Genomic DNA, 20,400 nt, shown 5'->3' on the forward strand with positions numbered 1-20,400 from the left:
TTTAAAAATGACTCATGTCAGTTGGGATCATTTGTTTTCATTTATTTGAGAGCTGCACTTGGTAGGAATATTTGCTCTGCTGAAGCTCTTAATGTTCCTGTATCTTCTCGTCTATGCTGGCCCATACAACAGGGCAGTCATTCCTTGTGGAACAGTCCCTTCACATTCCAGGCGACTCTGGAGTGGATCGTGCTTCCCTGAGGTACAGAGCTCCCCATGATGGGCTGTACTGTTCTCTGGTTGTACACCAATGTTATGCTGTTGCCTTTGTGCCTGGTTTATACTGAGTTAAATGAGGAAAGAACCAGCCTTCTCTGTGAAGATACATAATGAAATTACTCTGATTTGAAAACCTCAAATATATAAAACAGAATGTATTTGATGTACTTAATTTACATTAAGTTTTGTTCTTATTGGGAGAAGGCTGACTTTTTATTTTTGGTTAAAATATTATTTTAAACAGATCTCAGTAGAACAATATATAATCCGCAAACCCATATCTGACGTCAATAGAAAGACACTCACTGATTTCAGGGGGCTTCAGTTCTAGTCTTCTATGTATTTCCATGTGATTTGCGTATCAGTGACTTTAACATTACAGAGATGATGTCATATGTATAAAATGCATATATATTCTGAACTTTCTTCATTTGTGTCTTGGAACAAAAGTGATTTAATGAATTGCTGGAAATTTAAAATTGAACCTTGTATTTGTGTCCAAAGATTAACACTGGGCCAAATTCAGAGGTGATGTGTAGATTACAGATCAGTGAATGGATCTGAACTGGTGTCAGGGAGTTTGGTCAATTCAGCTCAGTAGGCCAGATTCAGAGGTAATGTATAAGAATGGGTATAAATCATACATCAGTAAACAGGTGAGTCTAAGCCAATTCTACACAAGCTAAGGGAGCTGGAAAAATGTGTAAGTTAAATTACTACAACAGATTCCTTTTGATGCCTTTAAATTAGATGTATCTTAGAATTTGGCTGATAGTTCTAAAATTAAAGATTCAGACAATAGACTAGTTGTATTTTTGAGTTGGAGTTTTTCAGTATTTAAAGTTTATAATTAATATAATATATGTTCAGAGGTACCCAAATATTGAAAAAAGATATTAAAAGAGCCACAATTTCACCACCTCCATGAAGTCTATCTCACTATAAAAGCCATTTTAGAACACAGCAGAGCTCTCTAATAGGAAGAGAGTGATCATAGTAATGACCAAGAAAATGAAGACATTTTGAGGAGAGACAGGAGAACTAGAGTCCCGTAAACTTAGTGGGTTTTGTCTTTTATTTACTTCTATAATGTTGCACTGTACTCAGATACTATTGCCATGAGCACAATGTACATACCCAGATATTCACAGATTCATAGATACTAAGGTCAGAAGGGACCATTATGACCATCCAGTCTGACCTCCTGCACAATGCAGGCCACAGAATTTCACCCACCCACTCCTGCAAAAAACCTCTCACCCATGTCTGAACTATTGAAGTCCTCAAATCGTGGTTTAAAGACTTCAAGGAGCAGAGAATCCTCCAGCAAGTGACCCGTGCCCCATGCTACAGAGGAAGGTGAAAAACCTCCAGGGCCTCTTCCAATCTGCCCTAGAGGAAAATTCCTTCCCGACCCCAAATATGGCGATCAGCTAAACCCTGAGCATATGGGCAAGATTCATCAGCCAGATACTACAGAAAATTCTTCCCTGGGTAACTCAGATCCCACCCAATCTAATATCCCATCACAGGCCATTGGGCCTGTTTACCATGGATATTTAATTATCAAAACCATGTTATCCCATCATACCAGCTCCTCCATAAACTTATCAAGTTTAATCTTAAAGCCAGATAGATCTTTTGCCCCCACTCTTCCCTTGGAAGGCTATTCCAAAACTTCACTCCTCTGATGGTTAGAAACCTTTGTCTAATTTCAAGTCTAAACTTCCTGGTGGCCAGTTTATATCCATTTGTTCTTGTGTCCACATTGGTACTGAGCTTAAATAATTCCTCTCCCTCTCTGGTATTTATCCCTCTGATATATTTATAGAGAGCAACCATATCTCCCCTCAACCTTCTTTTAGTTAGGCTAAACAACCCAAGCTCCTTGAGTCTCCTTTTATAAGACAAGTTTTCCATTCCTCAGACCATCTTAGTAGCCCTTCTCTGTACCTGTTCCAGTTTGAATTCATCCTTCTTAAACATGGGAGACCAGAACTGCACAGAGTATTCCAGGTGAGGTCTCACCAGTGCCTTGTATAACGGTACTAGAACCTCCTTATCCCTACTGGAAATACCTCGCCTGATGCATCCCAAGACCGCATTAGCCTTTTTCACAGCCATATCACATTGGCAGCTCATAGTCATCCTATGATCAACCAATACTCCAAGGTCCTTCTCCTCCTCCGTTACTTCTAATTGATGCTTCCCCAGCTTATAACTAAAATTCTTGTTATTAATCCCTAAATGCATGACCTTACACTTCTCACTATTAAATTTCATCCTATTACTATTACTCCAGTTTACAAGGTCATCCAGATCCTCCTATATGATATATCAATAGAGAGTTCCTTTCTCCAGCCAAAAAAGGGGAAAATAACTAATTTGCTGTAGCATATTCAAAAAGTCATGTTTAAAAGATGGGCTCTCCTACACTATTTGCAAAAGTTATTCAAAAATTCTGCAAACAGCTTTTTTAAAATCTATTCTTTATTAGCTCGGAGCTAGTTTTCCAAATTTTTCATTCTAACAGCTTTCCCCACACATAACATTAAAATATTTGATGCATTTTACAATATTCTGCAAATGATAATAAATTAAAGAGGAGATGGCAGATGCCAGTGATGGGACTTAGACTGAAGTTGTATGTAAGTGACTTTTCTGCAGTAGTCTCCAGAAGGTTAAAGACACCTCAAGTGAGATTCCAAAGTCCAACACTTTACACTCAGTTCTTTTGCAAGGCAAACCTCACCTTGCAGTCTCCATGATTTCAAATAAGGAATGCGGGCTTGGGCCCTTTGTTGGGACTCTCTCTTATAAATGTCTAAGTATGCGAGTCACACTTTACATTGATATTTTCCATAGTATTTGCAAAGGTGGAATGGTATGTTATTAAAAGTGCATAACTGTTTGAATAGCATTGTGTGACACTGCATTGTTACTGCACAAATGGAGAAAATGAGCTTGCTATCCATGAGATCTGAAATTCTGGCCTCCATAAGTATTGGTGGCATATGCCAAGTAAGCCAAGATATGACTATTTTTTGGGGCAATTTTTTTTATGATGCTCTGGTAAGTCTCTTTTTACTTCCATCTTTCCAGTTTTACATTTTGGGGCATGGAGTTAACAGACCAAAGCTCTGATCTTACAAAGTCTTATGCATATGCTTAACTTTATGCTTTGGGAGTAGTCCCATGGAAAACAACAGGGTGCAACAGGAGCATTGCAGCAGTGAATGAGCAAGTTCGCTGCAGTAACTAGAGTACAGGAGTTAAGAGGTCAACTAAAATATAGACCATGAATTTGTGAGGCAACTAGTTTTAATGCGCAAGATCGAAGTGGAACACCTGATTGTCAGCTCAGTAAAATTAGAGAGGAGGTCTGAAGTATCATGTTGGCCCAGGAACTTAATTAAAAGAAATGGAACTGCTCACTCATCTTTGCTTCAAATCCATCCCAGCTAAGCAGCGACTGAGAGTTTTCATATGATGGCTGTTCAGGAGCATATCTGAAATGACCACATTGGTATGGGGTGGGGGTCAGGGAAGCTTGCACGGCTCATGCTCATGCTATAAATAGGAATCCATGTATAAATAGGAATCAGTCTCAAAGACAATCTCATTGGCCCCAGGGGGGATGCAAAGGATGTACAATACATTGGTGCAGGATTTGGCCAACAGTCTCCTCTAGAGGCACTAGAAACTGGTCTGAATTTTGCATTTAACGTTGCAAAAGCAAAGTAGCTGGCTAATGCTACAGAAAGAGTCATTAACAATTATGCACTATAGAGCATTAACTTACCAACATCACCCTCTTAACAGATCTGTGTTAATATTTTAGTGCTAAATGATAAAGATGTAGTCATATTTGACAGTGCATGCAAATTCTGTCTGTTTGTTTTAGCCTCACATACTACATACAGCATTAAAATCAGCATAATTACATACATTACTAATTTAATTAGTATTCATCCCTTGGCATCCCTTGGCATTTGGCAGCATTTAAACTTTGAGGGCTTCTAGTTCAGAAATAGCTAAACAGGAAAAAAAAATCATCTCAGCTTAGGGAAGGTCTGAAAAATTCAAAAAATATTTTGAAATGAAATAGTCTGCTGTATTTATCCCTCATATCTGTATCTCTATGTAAAAACATATTTCAATTATTGTTACAATGTATAGACCCTTTAAATGGAATGTGCAAGTCTCATTTGGTATTTTAGATGAGTAATTGTTGCAAAATAGATTTAAATATCACTATTCACAGGACATACCTGAATTAATAAGCAACAAACCAAAATCCCCTGGCGAGGAAAGAATGAGAGAATTTGTGTTTCATCTGGGGGTTTGAATTTGTTTTTAAACTGTACTTGACAGTTGGTGACACTTGTAATTGCCAGGGAGGGAAAGAGTCAAACAGCAGTTCTGTTGTCAATTCCCAAAATAGGTACTTAAGGATATGTACTAATGATATTTTACCAGTATGTTAATTTAAACACTAGTGTAAACAGGTGGATTTCTTATATATGTACACACACATGCTCTCACTCACTCACTAATGTAAACCTCCATCTGAAATTCTGACTGAACTGGACTGTTCATAAGGTAGGATCTTCCTCTGACCTCCCTCTCATTCCCTCTGCCTCAGGGCTTGTCTATGTGCAGAGCTGCAACCCTTTTACTTAAGGTGGGATCTTAAACTGATGAAAAGGTTGGGTGGACTCTTATTTCAGGTTAAACCCATTTTATTTCAGTTTAGATTAGGTCAATTAGAAACAAATTGAAGCTAAAGTGAAATAAACATTTCTGAAACCAAAATAAGAGTGTCCAGGTAGGGAATTGCACCAGTTGAACTAAACCAGTTTGTTTAAACTAGTGCAAGTTTGTGAGTAGCTAAGGTCTTACAGAGGAAGACTCAACTTTTATCTTCTGAGTTGGAGCTAATAAATCCATCTGCTTGCTGACAGGCTGAAAGTCAAATCAGTTTGCATCTCTATCCATAATCTCTGGTCCTAGTAAGGTTAACCTTCAATATTTTGTTATATTTTAAAAGCAGAATAGAATAAGACTAAATAGGTGATCTCCCCCCTCCGCCCTCCCGTCCCCAGGAATGCATATTCAGGGCCAGGTTCCACAGAAAATGTCTAAATTTCTGCCAGAGGTTGCTGCTTCTTTGGCTAAGAGGTAAAATATCTATATAAACATAAAAAGTTTCCTGGAGCTAGGAGGCTTTAGAACTGCTGTGAGAGCAGAGCACGGTTTAGACAGCTTGGAGAATACAAGGAAATGTATATGAATGTACTTGAAGCTTGGGGCCTAAGTAAAAGCAGTTCATGGTAGAAAAGAAGACACATGCATATCTGGACAGCTCAGTGGGTGTAATATGCCTACATTTTCAAAAGTGACTAGTGAGTTTGGGTGTTTCAATAGGGCTTGGTATCCTTTTGTTATTTTTTGTGAGAGCGCATCCGGGGAATGGAAAAGTGGGGGGTGATGAAGCATTCCTCAAATGTTGGAGAAGCACAAATCATTCTGCTATACAAGAGTGAGTGTGTATGTGAAAGTGGAGAGAGAGAGATCAATTAGCCTTTTAAAATACACGTGGAGCCTTATTCTGAATTTGTAGGATTTATATTTCAAGGGAGGAGAATCAAGTCCAAGAAGCTGTGATGAGAAAATATTCCTGATTTTTAAACAATTTATTGCTATCTGTTTAAAGAAATGGTAATTACTTTTTTGTAATTCAGATTTATTTTGCCAATCCACTGTGTATGTTTCTAAACAATAATTACTCTTCTACCTGCTGAAAAAATCTGTAATCGAAGAAATCTAACATCAGTATTTAACCAACATTCTGATTTGCTGATTTGGACTTGAAACCTTGGTTGCCATCTGGTGGCCACAATGCCATAGTACTTTAAAGTACATACTGATTGATATACAGCATGTCAAGTTATTTCTGTCTAAAGGTCATCTAGCTGATGAAGGAAAACTTTGTGTATTGGAAATTATCTGCTAGATCTAAGGAAAGCAGATGTGGGGGGAATAGGGTGACCTGGTTGTTCAATCTAAACTGACTGATTATGAAATTTGTTGTATTGATGTAGATTCTTGCAAAGCAGAGAGGTGAAATGTAGTTCAGGAGCGTGAATGCTGTTCAGGGAACAACCCCACCCTAGTTTACTGGTCTGTTAATCAGATTTAACGGATCACGTATAGTATAGGGAAAACTAGGCTACTTTGAGAGTAATCCATTAACTAGTGTCCATTTGTGCCCCACCAAGACATCTGTGCTTATTGGGACATAGAGGTGAGAGACACAGAGTGACAACTTTGGTAGCCAGAGGTGGGGCTGTCTTGACTTTGGGTCTTAGCCTGTGGGACACCCTCCTCAAAGATTTGAAGTAGCCTTATGAATGAACAGTGGGAATTTTAAAAAGCAGTGCAAAAATTGTGGGATGGAGCAGAGGGAATTGTGGCGACTTGACCCCAAACCCTCACAATTCCTGAGGAGGAGTATTGGCATCCCACAATACCTTCAAAATACCTCAAAAGTCAATGTAGCTGATGGTGACCTAGGGCACACTGGATTGTCTACCTAAAGTGCAGTGTGTCTTTTTCCTCTAGAACCTCTAGGAGTGAGGACATGCAGCCACATTTTAGTGACATTACAGCAACTGCTACCAACGAAACTTTCTAGTGTAGACATGGCTTTAGCCTGCCAGTTTATAGCACTGGGCCAAAAGCCACCTTTTTACAGAGAGTTACCTTCAGTAATGAGGAAAGGGAGTAAAGTGCAAGTGCAAACGATTGGACCATGAATGACAAAATTAAAATCTATGTGGATGTTTTTTATGCTTACCTTAAGAATGTACTTTGTGCCTGAATACTACAGTGCTTGGTACCCTGGAGTAGTGTCGCCAGCTCTCATTAGTTTGTAGTAGGTCTCATTATACTTGTTAATGTTAAAGGCCCTGCTCCTGGAAGTAGCTGACTGTGTGAGAATCGCAGCTTCCATTTAAAAAAAGAAAGTTTCTAGCTGTCATGGCTGCAGAAAAATGCCTGACAACATGATCCAAGTGCACCCTAAAGGCAAAGAAAAAGAGCCCAACTGTTACTGTTGTTGTTTTAATCTTGTGAGGATGGAGAAAAGACTGGACTTGGGTTTTCTGTCCTGTGACTGGACTGCGCGGGCCCTAGTGGCAGAACAAACTATCCTCAGTGATTTTCTACATAGCCAACACTGTTCTGTCATCATATATGTTGGTCTCCACATCTACCTCATCACGTCGCTCCTAAAGCCACACTGGAACTTTAGGAAGGCTGACTGGAATGGCTATATGTAAACAAGAAAAAATGGCTCCCTGACTGTCTGTGAATGTAGCCAACTACGACATCTTCATCAGCTTCCTTAAATTGTGAAAGGGAACATCCCCCACAGCTACAGAAAAACCTATACTCCCTGCTGATTGGCAGAGGGTGAAACACTGCTAAAGGAGTAGAGGACAGCAGTTAAACCTGCTGTTGCAACCTCACTTCTTAAATTACTGAACTCCGCTAGATGAGACAAAAACCATGAAGAGTCTAGTTTTAACCCACTCAAGCGGGGAAGCCTGGAGGCTTCTCCATTATCTTGGCAGTGCTAACCTCCCCAAATTGGAGTTCCAAAAGTCACAGCCAATGCCATTGTCACCAAAATGCTCATGAATTCCAAGGCTCAACCGGATTGTCATCAAAGAAGGAAAGTGAAGAAAGAGCTTCATTGTTGCCTATCACTTTGCTTGGCACCATCGAATCTATCAGAGCCATTCACTAGAGAAGAAGTGGACAAGGCCATAACACTAAACTTCATCAGGTGTCAGTCCCAGAGGGCATCTTCCCAGAATTTCTGAAAAACTAGACCAGCATGGCCACGACTGACTGTGCTTCTTTACCATTGTATGGTGATAGGCAGGTCACCACCATCCTGAAACCAGGGAAAAAAAGCAATGATCTGAAATACTACCAGCCAATATCATTACTATGTGTAATATACAAGCTCTTGGAAAGGATGTTCCTTTAGAGACTTACACCCATCTTTGAGGATTTTGTTCTTCAACAGCAAACCAGATTTAGACCTGGACGAAGCATGTGTGATCAGGTTATCATACCAAGGACTTACATCAGAGCTGGCTATCAATGCAGGCTCAAAACAGAGACCTGTGTAGTCTATCCTTGGCATACAACATAGTTTCGTGGGCCGGCTTGCTCCTGAAAGTGTTGAAAATAGGGTTGGTGAACATAATTTTCAGTAGGCTCAGTGTTGTTCTGCACCAAAGTGTCACATACATCCAATGAACAGACCAGCAGACCTCATCTACTGAATAACAGGATCTCCTGGGAATCCATCTTGACAGCATCACTCTTTAATATTTATATCAACACCATGCCATCGGCCCAGTCATGGAAATTTGGATACATGGTTGATCTTGCACTCGCCATCCAAGCGAGCACTTTCACCCAAGTGGAACTCATCCTCACAGAAGACCTGAAAAAAATGGAATACTGTTGATTATGGCTACTCTGACCATGCCCTCAAAAACCAGCTGTCTCTGCATACCAGTAAAGCAACCACATACAAAGAAGTGCCTGAATGTCACCTTCTGTGATACCAAACTCAGGCACGAGAATTTCCTGAAAAATCTCAGTGGTACTGACTGTAGCCTCACATACTGCCAACATCCGATGAAGGCTGTTGCCCTGGTAAAAGCTACAAGCAATATAATCCACAAACTTGCTGGGAGCAGACACACCTGCTTTGTACACAGCCACCTTGATCCTTGTCTTTTTAGCAGGTGAATATTGTGCCAAAGTAGGGGCACGTAGCGTACATATAGAACTGAACGCTGCTATGAGAATTGTTACAGGTGTAGTGAAGCAACACCAGCTGTCTGGCTCCCTGTTCTTTTGTGCATATCTTGCCATCCCTCCAAAAAGAAGCAGCAATAATTCAAGACTACAACAGAGTGCCAACGAATTCAGACTTGCCCATCTATGAAGATCTCCAACACCATCCTCCCCTTGAGATGCCCCCTTAAATCCAGGAATCCCTTCTTGGTAGTGGCCAAAGCTCTTAAAACCTCAGAACTGTCACCAAAAGACAAGTGGCAGAGTTGCTGGGAAAAGACCGGGGTCAAGAATCAAGACCTGATCCCAGATCCTATAGACCGACAACCTGGCTTCATCATGCCATGTAAGATATGGATCACAGCGAACCACATCAGAACCTCATGTGTGCCATGCAGTTACCTACTAAACAAATGGCAAATGAAGGACAGCTCAGTATGTGACTGTGAAAAAGATATCAAAACCATGGAACATCTAATGAATCTCTGCCCTCTAAGATCCTTCTCTGGAGGAGAAGCCTTGATTCGTTCCAGGTTACTGAAAGCCATAGAATGGATGACAAACTTGGACGTTGACTTTTAATGTTGCTTTTCAAATTGCCATATAAAAAAAGAAAACTATTGTGAATTTTAAGCCAATCCTTTGAATGCTTGGAGTTGGCGATGCTGCTGTAGATACCTAAACTATACAGTTAGGGCTGGACTATGCCCATCCCCTGGCAGGATATGCAAGAGGAGGAGATTACAAGCAGCCACTCCTCTTCTCTGGCACCACTGTGCAGCATTTTGCCTCTTCTCTCAGGGCAATGTAGCTGCCATAACAGGGTGCATTGCCAGAGTCCCCGGAGGAATTGTGTGGAGGCTGCTAAGGGCACAGTTTAGCTCACAGGTCATAAGACAAACTGAAGCTGATCAGAATTATTATTTTGGTATCAGTGCAATAGGAGTTTCTGCAGCTTGTCTACCTGTGTCTGTGTGTGGTTGGCAATTTTTCTGTATTGGAAATGAACTTTTGTAAGATACCAGGTAGAATTAGTCCATCCCAGTTAACTATTTGTGAATGAGTAAACTTCAGTCTGAGCTAATGATGATTTATGCCCTGTTCATTCCACTGTATCACTTCCTTTCTACTAATATTCAGTCACCTTGATTGTGATTTGCGGTCTTTGTGTTCTGTGGCAGGGATTCTGCAGTGCTCCGGTGCAGCAGATTGGAAATGGCCACAGTTTTATATACATTTAAAAGTGGAGGTTTATAGTGTTAAATAGGAAACTGAATGATGTTATCTGCACAGTATTTTTGGTGTTCTTTAATTTGATGTTCAATTGAATTGATTTTATCTGGCCTCTAATTTTTTAATTGTTAGTGTGCTGCAGAATTTTGTATTGAATACTCCTAGATGCATTGTTGTTGGGCTAAAGCTAGAGATTTTGACATCTGGACAGGAGCACTTGGGGCCTCTGGCAGATGAGAAGGCAGTTAGGGAATATGGAACACGCACATTAAGTGGCTCCTTCTGCTAAAGTGATCATCAGTGAGATAGTTAATGTTGACATTTAAAGCTGGGATTTTCAAAGGAGTTTAAGGAAGTTAGCAGCCCAAGTCGTGGGACTTGAAAATTCTACACTCGTCTTTCGGTTTCAGCGTCAACAACCTGTTGAGACAAACAGTTTCACACATTTCAGAGCTATTGCTTCAGGTTGTCTGCAGATTCAACCAGATGGCACTGTCTGATTTGCACTTCATGTTTGGAAGGCTTCTTTGGAAACTTAAGGTTGAGAAACTGTGGTGTTTAGATGTTGCTTGTAATTATTAGAATTGGGAGCACTGGCTGTTGGGAGTCTGAAAGGACAGGAAACAGGAAGGAGGGGGGAGGAGTTGAGAGGCTGAGAGAAAGCTACAGAGTGCAGCAGCAGCTTGGTAAAGAGGTTTCCACTTTGAAAATAAAGTCCTGTTGAAGCTTGTTAGTACCTTGCCTGGTTGATACAACAGAAACTTTCCTTATTATTTTATTCAATGAAAGCTGAACTTCTGGAGCACAATTCTGCAGAAGCAGCTGGTAGCAGGCCCTGATTATATATATACATGCAAGATCACATACAATGTCTCGATGCATGTGATGATTCCAACTTACTTTCTAAGGGCTCATTCATAACATTAGACACAGCCCTGTATTGGAGGAGGAGCACAGATGTCCCTCCCCAGGAAAAACTCTGAAAAGAAGTCGTCCTTGAGGTAGAATTCTTCTCAGAGCTCTCTGGGGTGCAGACATATGGCCTGGAAAATTTCAGCCTGAATGGCTAAAGTTTGGTGAAGTTGTAAGAATAATAGGGTGTTATGATGGAGACTGGAATATGTGATGGTATAATGTAAAGGTTTTAGGTATGAATTGGAATGTCTGCTATACTAAAATGCATTATGTTTGGAAAACTCTGTTCCAAATAATGACTCTATTATTCATATCTACATTTTTTTATTTTGACACCACTAACAAACTTTGGGAATGGATCAATGCTTGTATTTTCAAAAAACGATAGCAGTCTTTGATGTGAGTGTTTGGTAGTGCTCGTTGCATTTAGATGTGTTTTTAGAAAGCACAAGGCAATAAATATTGAACCACAGCAGGAAAATCAAAGTCAGTCCATCTTTCAGCAAGGGAAACTGAGACCAAGGCCCACCCTTCCCTGGCAGCTTCACCAATGTCTTTGTTCCTAAAATTTATTGAATGTACTTGTCAGCTCCATCACCATTTTCTGGGGCCCTCAGCACCACTTCTGCTGTTGAGATCCTTTCCAAGGCTGTGAATTAGTTGACCTGGAGTTTTTCAGGAGGAAGGCTATCGTATCGAGCAGTGGTTCCCAAACTTGCTCTGCTGCTTGTGCATGGAAAGCCCCTGCCAGGCCGGGCCGGTTTGTTTACCAGCCCCATCCGCAGGTTTGGCCGATTGCGGCTCCCAGCGGCCGCGATTCGCTGCTCCAGGCCAATGGGAGCTGCTGGACGCGGTGTGGGCTGAGGGAAGTACTGGCCACCGCTTCCAGCAGCTCCCATTGGCCTGGAGCAGCAAACCGCGACCGCTGGGAGCCGCAATCGGCCGAACCTGCGGACATGGCAGGTAAACAAACCGGCCCAGTCCGCCAGGGGCTTTCCCTGCACAAGCAGCGGAACAAGTTGGGGAACCACAGGTGTGGAGACATATGTGGGGATTAGGTAGTAGGTTTCTGGGGCCCAGCAAAGTTTCAGATAATTATAATATTCTGATAAGCCAGAGCAAATGTCCATCAGCCTTTTCAAAGCCCAAGAGTGTCAATACCAGATTGGGAAGAAGCAAACTCCACTCTATTCAGAAACTACAGTATATTTAGTTTCTTAAAATATTTTTGCATTGATTTTTTTGTTTGTACCAGTTATATCATTACTGCACTTCAATATGCTAGTGCAACAGAGCACTGTCTCTCTTCAGATTGCTTTAAATGTGAAGTTCCACCATTTGTCACTAGAGGGTAACATAGCCTAACTCAATTCAGAGCTGCCTGTGGTGCATATGAAGGTTTTGCTTAAATAACTTAACAGCTTTTCAAACCTTGAAACACTATTTGGAATTAGTGAATCATGTTCCTTGTCATTTAAATCCATGTTTTCTCCCAGTTGTGATTGATTTACAAAGAAACTTCTAAATAAAGGGAAATCAAAGCTATGTATGTATTAAGGAAAAAAGAACCTCCAACACACACTCCATCCAGAAATAGCCATACTGGCAAAAGTAGGGGCTCTTTATTCAGTGTATATATAGTATTTATTTTTCAATGGATATTTTCTCCTTGTGTCTCTGCTTCTTCTTTCCATTGTCTCCCCTAAGCAGAATGGATGAAATTTATTCTTCTCCTCCCCACTTCCCTAAGGACTGAGTGAAGCCTTTATATGGATGGAGTGCAATCCATTTAGGGAAGTGAAATCTGCTCCTATGAAATCTCTGCATGAAATCTTGGCTTCATTGGAGTTAAAGGGAGTTTTGCCATTACACTTAGGGCCGTCAAACGATTTAAAAAATCACAATTAATCTCAAGATTAAAAAAATACTCATGATTAATCAGTTTTAATCACACTGTTAAACAATAATAGAATACCAATTTAACTTTATTATAAATATTTTGGATGTTTGTCTACATTTTCAAATATACTGATTTCAAATATACTGTACAGTGCTCACTTTGTATTTTTATTACAAATATTTGCACTGTAAAAAAGATAAACAAAACAAATAGTATTTTTCAATTCACCTCATACAAGTACTGTAGTGCAATCTCTTTATTTTGAAAGTGCAACTTACAAATGTAAAACTTTAGAATCTACAAGATGAAGCATGAAGAGGCATATGAATGTTTAACATATCTGGAATGTAAATACCTTTCAACACCGGTTACAGCCGTGCCATGAGAATGCCCGTTCTCACTTTCAGGTGACATTGTAAATAAGAAGCGGGCAGCATTATCTCTCATAAATGTAAACAAACTTATTTGTCTTAGCGATTGGCTGAACAAGAAATAGGACTGAGTGGACTTGTGTGAGGTGAATTGAAAAATACTATTTCTTTTGTTTATCTTTGTTACAGGGCAAATATTTATAATAAAAATAATATAAAGTGAGCACTTTATACTTTGTATTCTGTATTGTAATTAAAATCAATATATTTGAAAATGCAGAAAAACATCCAAAAAGAATTATAATAAATGGCTATTGTATTATTGTTTAACAGTGCAATTAAAATTACAATTAATCATAAAAAGAAAAGGAGTACTTGTGGCACCTTAGAGACTAACCAATTTATTTGAGCATAAGCTTTCGTGAGCTGTAGCTAGCTCACGAAAGCTTATGCTCAAATAAATTGGTTAGTCTCTAAGGTGCCACAAGTACTCCTTTTCTTTTTGCGAATACAGACTAACACGGCTGTTATCTGAAACCACAATTAATCATGACTATTTTTTAATCACGTTAATTGGTTTTGCGTTAATTGCATGCATTAACTGGATTAATTGACAGATGAAATTGCACCAGATTTCACCCCCTGTGTTTCTTTTGACTTATCTTTTTCTATATTACAATAATTCTAGATCCATCTGAGCAAGGCAGAGGTTATGCTAGCTGGCAGAGAAAAGCACTTTGAGTTTGCAGTCATGGTGCCAGTCTTCTTTTGTTGCAAGGTCACACCTGCTGCAATTGTTCAGGTCAGTCCATAATTTAGGAGTGCTCTTGGATTCCTCGCTGACACTAAGCTCTCAAATAACTGTATGCATCATGCTTTCTACCATCACTGATTGGTTAGGAGACTGTTTCATCCTGGCAAACAATGACATTCCCTATGTTATAGATGCATTCTTCACCTCCTGTCTCAACTATAGCAATGCAGAATACCTGGCCATGAAGCCGTTCACACTTAGGAAACTCCAGCTAGTACAGAATGGTGCAGCACATCTTCTCACCAACATGGGCCACCAAAAGTACACCATTGGCCTGGGCCTAGCATATCTAAAAGGTCACCTTGAACTCTTGGCTAAATACTGTAGTTGACAACTCCACTCTTCATGCACAATGGAACTCTCTACAATAAGGGTAAAGCTTGTCTGTGTGGGAGACAAAGCTTTCTCGGAGGCCATTCTGAGACTGGGGAACAAACTCCCATAGGAACTGAGGAGGATCACAAACCTCACCACCTGCCTCTTCAAGTACAAGGCGCATTTCTTCAACCTGCTTTCTCTAACATAAACATAGAGTAGCATGTGCATTTAAATTAAGAAAATAAAAAACCCATCACCAAAACACGCCACTGTGCACACAATTCTCCTGACTAGAGATTGAGAGAGAGAACAAACCACACATGACAGATGCAAGTCATATTGCTTAATGCACTTCTGGTAGGCACTCAGATACTGGGGTGATGAGCAGTATAAGAACCTATATAGAATAGACTCTGTGAAGAACTAATGCCTCATCTGTGAGCTTTCCCCATATGAGAAGATCCCATGCACTTCTGAAGCTGAAGACATTACCAGAAGGCTCCCTCTTCTTCCTAACCTCTGACAGTCCACATCCTGATACTGTTAGATGTGAGAACAATTGGTACTGGGAGTGGGTATGTATATATATATAATTTTTTAAATCCTGGAAATCCAAAAGCTCTTCCCATGGGATCCATTCCACATTTGTTTATATCTATTATGAAGTAAAAAATCCTGATTAATATTCCTGTGATTTATGAGATTCCCACCAAATATGGATGAAGGAATCTTTCAACCCACATTCTCCCCAACAGCCATCTGATACATCTTGTAAATTTTCTTTAACTGCGAGGATATCAGGTGCCACTGAAACAGTAATGTATAAAGATTTATTTGTGCTATTTTATTAGTTTCTTTCCTATCCAGTTTAATACGTTTGTTCTATAGGGACTGAACCTGTTCCCACTTGAAATCTGTCGCAACTCTCTCATTGACAGAATAGTGCAAGTACAGGTCCATAATTCTGAAATGATAGATACCCTTTGAGTGTCTGGAGCTCACTATCACCCATTTGGATTTTGGATGCAATGAGTGGGTTCTAGGGGATGGCTCTTAAGATGAGGATCTGGCTTTTAGGGTTCGCTATTTCTCAGAGGTGTGAAATATAGGGCCACATCCTCAGTTAATGTATATTCATACTTTGTTTCTATTGAAAGTTCTTTGTAATATCTCTTGGTCTTCTGTTTTATCCTTTTTCACTAACTGCCCTACTCTTTAGTCCTGCTTTGACCCAGTTTTTTTTTTTAATGGAATCAGTATCTCCTGGAAGGAAGTTTCAGTTGCATCTAATTATTTTAGAGGAGGGCTGGCAGGGCTAGCTGTCCCTCTGTTTTGTCCCAGAATTTTAGATAAAGGAAATTGCTGAATGAATCTTTCTGGGGAGATCCCTCATTTTGGCAAGACACTTATTGTTCCTAAGAGGGTAATGAAATCTTTTTGCTCCATTTTTAGCTGCCTTTTCACTAAACAAACAAAATGATTTCAGACTAAAACTAAAATAATTTAAATCTCAAGTAAATAAAATGTTCTTAACAAACAATGCCAATGAGTATTTATCAAATCTCTCTCTTTCCATTTTTTTGCCAGCTTCCCTAGTTCATGTTTTGTCATTATATCTCACTTTTGGCACCTGCCAGTGTTTTTCTTTTAGAAGATACAGCCAGACCCAGGTCCAAATACTTTCTGCCTCTTTATACATGAACTGAAAACACAAAAATGCAGAACGTTTTAATTTAATAGGAAGTTGTTCGTGAAATTCGGAGCTGAATCAAGACCTGAAATAAGCATCAAGGCTGGACATTTCATTGCTGTTGCTGTATTTTGGAAAAGCAGCAAGAGAACCATCATACACCCAGCCAAGAATATCCAGTTATTAAATTTGGTTTTCAGCTTGCTAGGTATTCTAATGTGCCCATTGCCACAATGTCAAGGCACCAAGAGCGTGAACCTCAGCTATGCCCAGCTGCGGACTGATGCAGCTGAGAAGGAGGGGAAGGTGGCTCTAAGTCACCTGTTTACCTGATCCTCAGATTGCTGGGGGCTGCAATGGCTCTCAGCCACTAGGCTGCTGTAAATTACATTTGTTGTAGTGTCCCACATTTCTACAACCCTGCCTCCTTTCACCGCTGGCACTACATGTCCCCATCTTCATCATTCCCCCCCATCCTCAACATTTACTGGGGGAGTCTTCCATTGCCTATTCCCTTTGTGGAGTGGAATGGTGTTGGCAGAATCGAGGTTCTGGTCCCAAGCACTGCAGGGAAATCTGGGAAGTTAACTAAAACTGACTCTAAGCAATGTTCTCTTACCAGTCAGGATGGGAGCGGAGCAGTGAAGACACCCTGTGGGGAAGGGGTGATCGTGGCTAGGAGCAACTGAGGCAGTGTTCCCCATACCCCTTCCTCCACCTCTGGTAGGGGCGTCTGCTACTTCACTCACCCTGATTCCTTCTTCCCTCCCCTTCCATCCTCATGCTGCAGGGCATGGTGGGGAGGAAGGGAGAATTGCACACTGCTGTTGGGTCCAGGTTCTGGCACTTGTCCTGCACATTGCCATTGTGCAATGGGAGTAGTGTGGGGCTGGGTGATTGGCTCCTGTCTGGTGGACGAGCAGGAAGGTGTATACAGTTTGCTTTCTAGGCAGTGTCACCACTGTGAGCTCCCTAGCTCAGTCCCCTCCTTTCCACCCTTAAACTAGTTAGTGGATCTGCAGAGATACTGGGGGCTAAGCTGATATCCAGTCTGTGTGTCTGGAAGGGATTTTCCAAAATGATGGAAGTGGCACAGTGCTGTGCATCTTTTCACATGCTACCCAGCATCCAGGCGATTTGGTTTCAGAGGAGGGACTAAATTACAATTGTCATAATTTTGGTGCATTCCAGTTGATTGGTCAGTTAGAAATGGTCCAGCTGAGGGTCTTTGAAACCAGTTGCTGCTTGGGCATTGGTCGTGGGCACTCCTGAGGAATAGTGAAAGGGGTTGCCGCTACACCTGGTGAAACCCTCTCCTACATGTGGCATGGGGGCAGTGGAAGGGACGGAGACTGGCATCCAGTCAGTTGCTAATAGATCCACATTAGAATACATACTGGTCTTGTTGTCCCTGAAGTTTTATAGTGTACAATATTCACTGTTGGTTATATTTGCTTACACAATACTGCAAGGAAACTAACTGTTGGCACCATGCTTCTGTGATGGCCAAAAAGTCACGTGGGAAACACTGCAGGCATGCTCAAATCAAAACTTTCACCTGGGCTCAGACAGAAAGTTTTAGAGCAATGTAATTTTGAAAGTGTGACATGTTAAACTCCTTAAAATTATAACGGCAATGCCAGGTCTTCTTCAGCTCCTGCAGTATAAGTCGCACCAGGGTGGTACAATAAGGCATCAATCTGACAACATAGCCTCCTGAAGACTTGACATGTTCCTGAGGTGCTATTGTATATGGTCTGGCTGTTTTCCTTGCTGAATAAGGCTCACTGGAGAAGAGGAAATACTAAGGAAGGTTTACATGAAATATCTATAGCGCTTTCTGTCAGTGACCCAGGCCCTCATTCTTCAGGGTGCTGAGTAATTCCTGTCAGGTGTTGAGTACCCTCAACTTCAGTTGTGATCAGTGGCTGATTAAGTGGCTTAGCACTTTTCAGGACAGGACTCCTAATCTTCTCTACGTGTCCAAACCACGGTAGTAAAATATGCCTGGCCTCTTATTCATCATATAGCACATCATGTGACAGAGGATGGGGCAGGTTGTCAGATTTCTTGGTAGAGTGTATGGAAAACACAGGCTGGCATTACTGCTATTAAACTGGTTCTGTCCCAGGTAATAAATACAGTTAAAAGATGAGGAAGGATAACATTTGACTGGAAAATAAAATTCCTGACAACTAGATCACAAGCTGCTCTATCTGTTGTTGTTACTCACCACACAGAATTGCAATGCTCCAGTAGATACTGCAGCTGCTAAAGTGGCTGCTTTAAAATATGATATTGCCTTACATACTGTCAATTTACAGTGCAGCATGCCTTCTAGTGATCTAGAGCCCATTACGAAGAAATCCAGCATGAGATGACTTTTCATAAATCACCTGTCAAGAATTTTTATTCACAACAATTATCCCTGTGCCAATCCAAAAGAAGATATTCACCAAGCAATCACTCAAAAGTCACTGTCTGAAATGAAACAATGCAAAGTCAAAACCTAAATCTTTGTCAAGATAATTTTTAAAATTATAGAAAACAACAAGGAAACAACCCCCAAATTAGATTGTATGTGAAGTTGCGAATTGGTAACATCATTTCTCCAAGTGACATTATTCACAGTTATCTTTGTACTGATATGCTTCAGTATTCCAATAAACCAGTGTCCTTGACCCCACTTAGCTCACAAACAAATTGCTCACGTATACCCTGAGCCCTGGGAAAGAGTGTGTGGATTTAAATTTTACATGGCAGAGTAAATGAGATTTCTTAGTTTCTCTACTTAACAAATATGAAGGAAGTCAACAACCAGTCTTATTTTTCATGCTCTCAAAAGTGATCAGAAATTCTCTCCAACCTTGCTGCCACTTTTTGGCAGGGGAGGGATTCACATTTTGAGACTCAGGCCCATGTCAAATAAAAATATCTCTAGATGTGTTTATATCCACATGTCCCTAAACTTCAGATTTAATAAAACTGCAATATTTTCTCATCAATATTAAAATTCCTAGGCCATTGATGGAATCTGGCAAAATAATAGTAATAAGATATATATATATATAAAAATAGGGCCTTTGACTTATTGCCGCCTCATTTTCTAAGAGAAGAAGCTGCTTTAATGGAAGAAAATGTCAATTTTCTTTGATGGGGGCTAACATTTCATAATGGGAAAGTCCAAGAAACTTGTAAATTATACGAGGCAATTTTCTCCTCAAATCAGATTTTAATATTCTCAGTGAAATGCTTCTAGCCTTTTTGGAAGCAGTGCCTCCTAAAAGAATGTATGAATCAAGTGGGATATGTAAAAAGGAAAGCATTCCTCAGCTAATCTACAAAATGGTGTGTATAGATGTTCAGATGCTATAAATACTGCTAACAGAAATAGAAATGCTATGCTTTATCATTTGATACCTAGATAGTCACTCTGATCCATGGTATTTTATCAACTATTTTATAGATATAGTCGTTTAAACAATAGATATGGCCAATCTAGCAGTAGCCTGATCTTTCTCTAAAGCAAAATCTGTATGGCCCAGAAAGCAAAAGATTTAATATTTTCTAAAATAGCACAATCCTGTTTCCACCCCATGTAATGCTTTCTCTTCCCAAGAAACTCAAAGCTCCAGTGGATTGTTCAATCCCTCCTCTTGATTATGGCCTGATTTCAGCAGCTCACTTAAAGCATGTGCTTAACTTTAAGTACATGAGTAGACTCATTGAAGTCAATAGGACTACTCACTTGCTTGAATACCTTATTCACCCAGTTCATGAGGAGAAATTATATCCTGTGATTTGGTGACCAATCACCCCTAACCAAAACAGGTCAAATGTTGAATATTGCATATGGGATCATCACAATAAACAGGGAAGGGGGGAAATGAAAAAAAACGTTGCAAATTCAATCACTAGTCAATTTCAGGAAATCATGTTCTTCTCATGGACTTTCTGCAAGCAGGCAAGAAGCAAGTCAAGTACTTGCTATGAATTATCCTCTGAGCTCTGTTTCCTTGGTCATTTGTAGTGTAGATGTCTTTGCTTTTATATTTGA

Source organism: Lepidochelys kempii, chromosome 9 (genome assembly GCF_965140265.1).
Source record: "Lepidochelys kempii isolate rLepKem1 chromosome 9, rLepKem1.hap2, whole genome shotgun sequence".
Lineage (NCBI taxonomy): Eukaryota > Metazoa > Chordata > Testudines > Cheloniidae > Lepidochelys > Lepidochelys kempii.